The following is an 8,225-nucleotide window of genomic DNA, read 5'->3' on the forward strand; positions in this document are numbered from 1 at the left end:
AAAAAAAAAAAAAGACTCTCATATCGGATGTAAAAAGATTGCGTTTTTCGAAATGTAGGCATCTAAAGAAAAAAAAGGTAAATAAAAGAGTTTAATAAAAGTTAATTACCTTTTTTAGCACTGAAAAATCAAACCCATATAACTTTCTCCCAAAATAACAGTTAAACATTGCACCACCAGATGCTAAGAGATAATAAGTTTGAAGTTGGTAACCCTATCTGAAGCAATCATTCCCCCACCCCTACTATGCTTTGCAGTTCTAAGTTCACTTTGCTTATTATTGTTTATTAAATCATGAGCAAATCATGAGCGAGGAGAAAAGTGCTTACAAATCCTATTCAGAGGAGGTTGACGCTTTTTCAGAGAAGTTTACAACCACCACCACAGTATAAAACAAACAAGCAAAACTATAAACCAAACTGACTTTCAGCTGTTAATTTATTTCAAAGAAATCAACAGCAAGCATAATATTTGTTTGGGCGTAGTAGTTATTTATCACTTTCAGGAGCATCACAAGAGTGCCTTTTTTTTTCTTTTGAAAAATTAGCAGATATTGTAAGTTGATCTCTCTAATTTAATATTAAAAAAGTTTCCAAACATTATCGTTTTCACACAGTGTTATTTTGATTTGAGATTTGCTCTTTCAATAAACAATTTGTGAAAGATACATTTTTGTTTATCAGAATTTTATGAAGGGTTTATTTTGATTGATCAGGATTTTGTAAAAGGTTCGTTTTGGTTGATCGAATTTTTTTGAAGGGTCCGTTAACGGACCCAAATTTCATCCTGACTATGTAGTGGCCAGTTTCATTAAAGAAACAGATGAAAGAAATAAAAGCATGCACATAAAATAATGAAATTAAAACAAAAGGCTTAACTAAAGACAAGAAAGAATTAAACAATACTTAACAAATCCGAATGAAGATCAAGAGCTATCTTATAATCATTCACACCATAGCAAGTAATAGCGGCTTGTGCAATTTTAAGAATTCAATTACAGTCAAATCCCGACCTACGTGAGGGATGTGTTCCAAGACCCCTTGAGTAAGTTGAAATTTTGCGTTGTGGCGAAGGGTATGTGTAAAACTTTTATAAACATACCCAATTATTTTTAACACTTGTAAATACCACGTAACCCTGTTAAAAATCATTTCTAAGCTATACATAACTGTTCCTTACATAAAACGGAATTTTTATTTGTATTAAAAACGTTTTATTCAACCCAAAATATTGCTAAGATGCACAAAATCAATCATCAATGGGAAAGAAAGAGATAAAATAAACTAGTACGGTACGTGCAGTACAGTGGCGTAACTACGTACTGCAAGACCCTGCAAGGCTGGGGGGAGGGGGGCCCGCAGTCTAAAGGGGCCCGAAAATTTTTGAGCTTTGTTTTCATTCAATTTTATTAAATTTTTCCGAAAATCAATCTTAGTTCTAAAAGCTTCTATTGGTGCTGGGGAGCACCAATAGACAACCCCAGAGCCTATTGAACTAGGGTCCCCGATTAAGATTCGGGGCCCTAGGCCTCTTTTTCGGGGCGCTTGTGAAGCCAAACATTACAATTTTTGCCATTTGCTAAAATAATTTTAGCCATTTGGGGCCCCCAAATAGCAGGGGCTCTAGGTCGTGGTACAGTTGTCCTATTCAGTAAACAGGCCTTGAGGAAGAGGGCCCACGGGCCAACTTCCCTGAGCGAAAAACAAACCCTGGCTCGGTGCAAAAAGTATTATATTGCCCTCCCTTAGGCCACCTGCCATGAACAGATGGGAAAAGTCCTGAAAGTAAATAAAAAGAAAAATAAATAATAATAATGACCATACCAGAGCCCGGAAAAAGACAGCCAATAGAAGTTTTTGAGTAGGATCTGGATGGGGGGGGGGCGGAATCGGAAGGGGCCCAAAATTTTTTCAGCTTTGCTTTCATTTAAATTTTATTACATTTTTTCGTAAATCAAAGGTTGCGTTCGACGAACCTCACCGGTCGACCGGTGAGTAACCGGTTACTAACCGCAGCGTTCTATCATCAACCGGTTACCGCACGGGTTACCATTTTAAGCTGTTGAATGGTTGATTGAAGCACGTGATCATCAGCTGCCACGTGATTGGTTAACCGGTAGCTACCAGTTCTTAATGTTACCGGCTAGTTAATGAAGAAAATATATAAATTGTTGATTGGAGGGATAAAAAATATGTAATTTGCAAACTTCAAAACTAGTTCTTAACGATTGTCAAGGTGCAAATAAATCAATGAAAGTCTAGAGCATACTGGTCAGAATTATTACAACCAATAAAACATTTTTGACCTCCCTCCCTCTTATCACTGTCACACGTATTCATCATGCAGAATTGTGCTACTTCCAGAAAATTTATAAGATATTGAAAATAAATCAAATCGTCTGATCCAGCTTTGAAATGGACACCAACTCCATGCCGTCTGTGATGCTTCTTTCATTAAAAAAGAGACACGGTCATTAAATTTTGGAAAGAGTACCAGGGCTGTCGCTATTTCAAAAAACTGGAGGGGAGGGGGTGCGCTTTTGGCAGTCCCTTCAATTTTTTCAAACGCATGTTCGAATATGCAGAGAGAGAGAAGATTTGGCTTCTGGTTTAGCAGGGATAGTCATATTACTAGACCTTAGTACTAGCAATATAAGTAATGGTAAGGATAATATTCAATCAGAATTAGGGGGTGTCGGAAGGCTACCTTCTTGCATTATTTCGCAATTTGAAGATATAAAAACGCAGTTTTAAACTATATTTTAAGTTGGAGGGGGGAAGGGGAGAGGAGTTCCAGGATAGCCTCTCCCGATAATTTTTCCAAATTTAAGTTCCCAATACAATCGTACGTTATATTTAATTATGTTCAGAAGAGGGGGTCTGGGGGCACTCCCTCCGGAATTTTCAAGACTGTTATTTAAAAAACATAGTTTTAGACGATCTATGGTGATGTTAAGGGAGGAAGAGACTCAGGGTCATTGTTCTATAATTTTTCAAAATGCAAACTTTAAGCACGCATTCCCAATTGTGAATTATTTGTGATTGTGACACGTAAAGGGGAGTCCGGGGACTCTCCCCCGGGAAAAATTTGAAAATTGTAGTTAGAAAAATGAAGTTTTAGACTATCTATGTTGATATTAAGAGAAAGAGAGATGCAGCACCCCCCCCCCCCCCCCCCCCCCCGATTTTTTGAAATTTTGAAGTCTTAAAAACACGATTGTCGAGTTTTTTGTTAAAATTTAGTGCACCGCCAGTTTTTTGAAATCAAAGCTCCAAAAACGTAATTTAAGTCAACCTTCGATAAAAGGGAAAGAAGAAGGAAAGGGAACCAAAACTCGCAACCAGAAATATTTCGTAATTGAAGCACTAAAAGCGAGATTTAACACATTTTTTGATGATGTTGGCGCGAGAGAGAGAGGCATTCTCTCGAAAAAAATTTGATCCGTAGAAACCACAATTTTAGACGATTTTTGTTAATGTTCATGGGTGGAGAGATTCGGAGTCCTCCCCCTGGAAAATTTTCAAAATTGAAATTCCATAAAAGCAATCATAGACGATTTATTAATACAGTTAGAGGGGTAGAAGATTTTGGAGCTCTCTCCCGAAAAATTTTCTAAATTGAAGACTTTACAATGAAATTTTTGAGGATCTTCGGTAATATTTGAAGGACAACAGTTTCGGGACAACTCAGTGAGTTTTTTTTAAATTAAAGTTCAAAAGACGGAATTTATTCGATCTTGAATGAGGATGAATGATTAATTGAGAGGGCGTTTCTCGGAGGTTACGTTGGGAGCACTCTCATGGTTTTTCGAAATTGTACTCCTAAATACTCAGGTGAAGGCCATCTTTAATGACATTAGGCTTAAAAGATGGGGTTTGAGAACATTTTTCTGGGATTTTTTCAAAACCTAAATTTTAAAAACTCACTTCTATGCCAGCCTTGGGGACATAAAAAGAAGGGGTTTGAGTTCCCCACTCTTCCTTTCAGTTTGGCTACGTTCCTCCTATCTTAATTGTCAAATTTAATTACTGATAAACACATTGTGGTAATATTTTTTTCCAATTTCCCTTTGTCAAACACGATTATTTGCTTGGATTTTCCATAACAAAACTTTCAATTTCCCCCCTAATATTTTTGCTTTCTTGCAATACAAGCGTTTGTGGCCTTGGAAAAAGGACTTTTAACATTTTGAACAGATGTGGTAATTTTCTGTGATACATTAGGTCTCTAATGCACTTCAATTTATTTTAAATATGCCACCTGCATCTCTGGATCAATCTATGATTTACTTAGGATTTTTACATTCAAAAATTTAGAACTTTTGATGTGAGTATTCATTACAATACTTTGAATCTCTTTTTGCATTTAACTGTTATTATATTATTTTTTTTTCTCTATTTCAAATTTATTTCGGCGACCCATACATTTTTCTCCAATTAGCAATGATTTCCAGGACAATATTTTTCATCAAAAAAAAAAAAAAAGAAAAGAAAAAGAAAAAAATACATATGGGAATGATTCGGCGAACCCTATCCTATGGGCTGTTCTAATGAAGGTGTCCTATATATATATATATACTCTATGCACAATACTTTAATTTGAGCCGAGCCCATAGTTTTCGACTAGGCCTAGTGAAAAGTGTACTGTACTGAATACTTTTTTTTGCGTTAATAAAAATGCTTGAAGCGTACATTTCCGCGACTCTTAATAAAAGAGAATCATGGATGTTCCTAAATTGTATTTTAAAATTACATTTTCTATTCAAATTTTACTGAAAAAATACTTTTTGTCGCTATTATTTCAATTGTCATTTATAATTACTATTTTAATTTTTTAAAACAACAAAGAGTTTTCCTTTCTCTTCGTTTGTTTTAATCGCTAAAATGAAATTGGCGGCCCCACTTCTGAAAAACTGGGCGGGGGGGGGGGTAGCATCCCCCCTCTTGGCGACGGCCCTGAAGAGTACGTGACAAAAGTATTATTAATGCATCTATTTCTTGTTGAATAAGTTTAAATATTTTTTCTTTCCAAAATTCATAAATTTCATGTTCCAAAGAAAAAAAAATTCTGGAAAAAAAATCCCCCCCAAAAATTTTGATGGTGCAACTTGCGCCATAATTCGCCCCTGTGGGCACCCCTGGCCTATTGTATTTAACATTCTGGGAGGGAGTACGAAAAAACCTCCTTCTCCGTAATGTGACCAAAACACGTTTAAAATTGCTTTCTTGGTTTCGAAAAATTCCAGGACGAAGCTCCAAACCTTATCTCTTCTCAAATTTCTGATTTTGAAGCTTTGATTTTAAAAAAATGCTGGGAGAGCCCCGGAACTCCATCCCTTCTCTTCAGGTCATCAAAGGTGAACTACATTTCAAGAGTTCAATTTTGAAAAATTTCCGGGAGAGAATCCCCAAATCCTCGTTCCTTTTAAAATTACTAAACATCATCTAAAATTGCGTTTTGGGAACTTCAATATCAATTTTTTTCCCCAGAAGTTTAATCTTTGAACAGCTTCCCCTAACATAACATCCTAAAAACGCATTGGAGGGCTACTTTCGATAAAGTTAGGAGAAGGAATGAGGGGTTTGAAACTTATAGTGTGTGTGTATGTGTTGGAAAAAAAATTGTGAGGCTGATAAAATCAAAAAAATTGTACTACAAATATACATTAATACTATTTTTAGTAGGGGGCCCAAAATCAGATTTTGCGGTAGGGCCGAAAATTTGTAGTTACACTACTGGTACAGTATGTAGTAAGAAAAACAAATGCACTATAGTTGTAATGCTTAGTAGATCCAGTAATGATCATGGGTGCCACTCTAAAAATTGGCCAGGACTGAAAAGCGCGTGGCTCCATTTCAGTACCAAAATGTTAGCTTTGATGCTGTAACTATATAGGGCAGTTCTCAAAAGGTGGGAGCAAACACATACCTCAACTTTGAAGCTTCATCACCAAATAACTTTCATTTTAATTAACTCAAAAATTTTTGAGTTAAATTATAATACTGTATAGAGACAAGAATTGACATAAATTATGGAAAAAATGCTCTTTAAATGCCCTTAAAAAAATATTTTCTTTGCTAAAAGGCGCAATTTTGGACATACCAAAACGTTAACTGAGCAAATGTACCATTAAAGAAAATTTTTTTTAAATTATTTCCATACGTTTCAAAAAAAATTTAAAGGAATGAATCTTACACTGAATAATTTTTTGTTAATATTTTACACAAATAACAAAAGTAAAGACAGATTATTCACTTTGTAAACGATTTTAGAAAATAGTAAGTTTGAAATTTGATGCATGTCCAAAATTTACGATCTTTACAATGCTATTTTTTGAGAACTAAGTATATGATGTTTTCATTTTAAAGGTGTTTATCGAGCCTCGGAATCAATTTTTAATTGTTTAAAAGTGTTTTCATAAGCTTTTATGCAGTATCTTAGAAGAAAAATAATTTTTTTTAAACGTACATGTGAGATGTCCAAATGGCGTTACGATCTTGAAGCCGATAATTCTGTCCATTTATTCATAATTTTTGATGATCTACTGTCTTCTAACCTCAATAAAAAACGTTATTATAATGTTATCTTCTTTAATCCATTGGTATTCTGCATAATTAATATGTTACACATTGAACAATACATAAATTACAGTAGAAACATGGCTGCTTATGATCGAACCGAAAGCCATTTTGCGCTAAAATCGCCAAGCAAACCTCCGTTGGCGACAACACAGTATACGATAAGCTAAAGGTTACCAGAGGGGAATTCCAATTTGACAAATGTAGTTTATCGTCAGCTGTACCAGTTTTGGCGACTTTATCATCTGCGCTAGCAATTTTTTTTTTCCGCTTTTAGTATTTTAGAATTCTTTTTCTCTTCTTTCTTTTGGAAACATAATTTAACGATCTCCAAATAGAAATACGAATTTCTTTCTTCAATAATTTTTTTAGACATCATTTTAATTCTTATGACATTAGAAAAAATATTCATTATTAAAACTGATGTCACTTTTTACAATTGTATATTATTTTTAATTTGAAGCTTTTTTTTAACCTTGCATCAATTTCCTCAAAATCATTCCAAAACTTTATTAAATGTAAGGAGCAGCATGTATAGTCATTCAAGTATTTCATTAATATCCTCTTTATTATTAAATTGCAAAATTTAAAAAGTAGTAAATAAAATTTTCATTGGAAAAGTTGAAAATCAGATTAACAATTGTCAAAAATGGTGAAACTTACGTTATGATGATGTCCAAAATCCGTTACCTACAGGAAAACAATGTCCAAAAACCGTTACCTACAGATTGCTGATTTAATTTGCTAATTAACAATTTTTACAAATACCTGCTGTCTTTTCATGTTCATATATTGTGTTCTAGGTATGCATACTATAGAATAAAATCAAAATTGATGTCAAATTCGAAAATTTTTGAAATTGCTCAAAGTTAACTTTTTTGTTCCCACCTTTTGAGAACTGCCCTATAGTAAAACCAAATTGTAAGATTAAGTAAAAATTAAAACCTAAATAAAAAAAATAACATATCATTGTCCAAGATTTTTTGGGAGGTAAAAGTAGAAAAAGAACATAATAAAATACAATTAAAAAAACTTACTATTTAATGTTGCAGAAAAAAAGCTTCAGATTGTATACTTCATGTTACATAAATAGTTCATATTTCATACAAAAAAAAGTAATTAAAAAAAAATTTCAGGTATGAGATTCTTGGCTATAAGATGCATTGTGATAAAAACTTTAACGAAATTTTCCAGATTAAGATAAGACAGAAGAATAAGACCTTTTTTGAGAGTGAGAGATTCAAAAGTAAAGATTTGTTTCATCTATAAAAATCATTTTGAACATGGAAAAAAAACCGATGGACGAAACGTTTGAAAAGACGGAATTCCGTCCCTTGGACGGAAGTGTGGCAGCCATGGTAATGATATTTGTAACTTAAAAAAGTGAAGATGATAATGATTTATGCTGCATTATTAAACCGTTATTCTTATATATTTTTAAATAAACAATAGTTTCCCCACTAGTTTTTTTTTTTTTTTAATAACTTTTACATCTATAGTAACACCCCTCTTCCTGGTTTCTTAAATCGCAATAAAAAAAAAGCTTCCATTTTCATAAGTTTTGCATTATTTTCTTTAGATACTACTCAGCGAACTTTTACGGATTTCCTTTTCTTGACTTTTAATATGGAAGATTCATTCATACCT

Source organism: Uloborus diversus, chromosome 1, assembly GCF_026930045.1.
Source record: "Uloborus diversus isolate 005 chromosome 1, Udiv.v.3.1, whole genome shotgun sequence".
Classification (NCBI taxonomy): Eukaryota; Metazoa; Arthropoda; class Arachnida; order Araneae; family Uloboridae; genus Uloborus; species Uloborus diversus.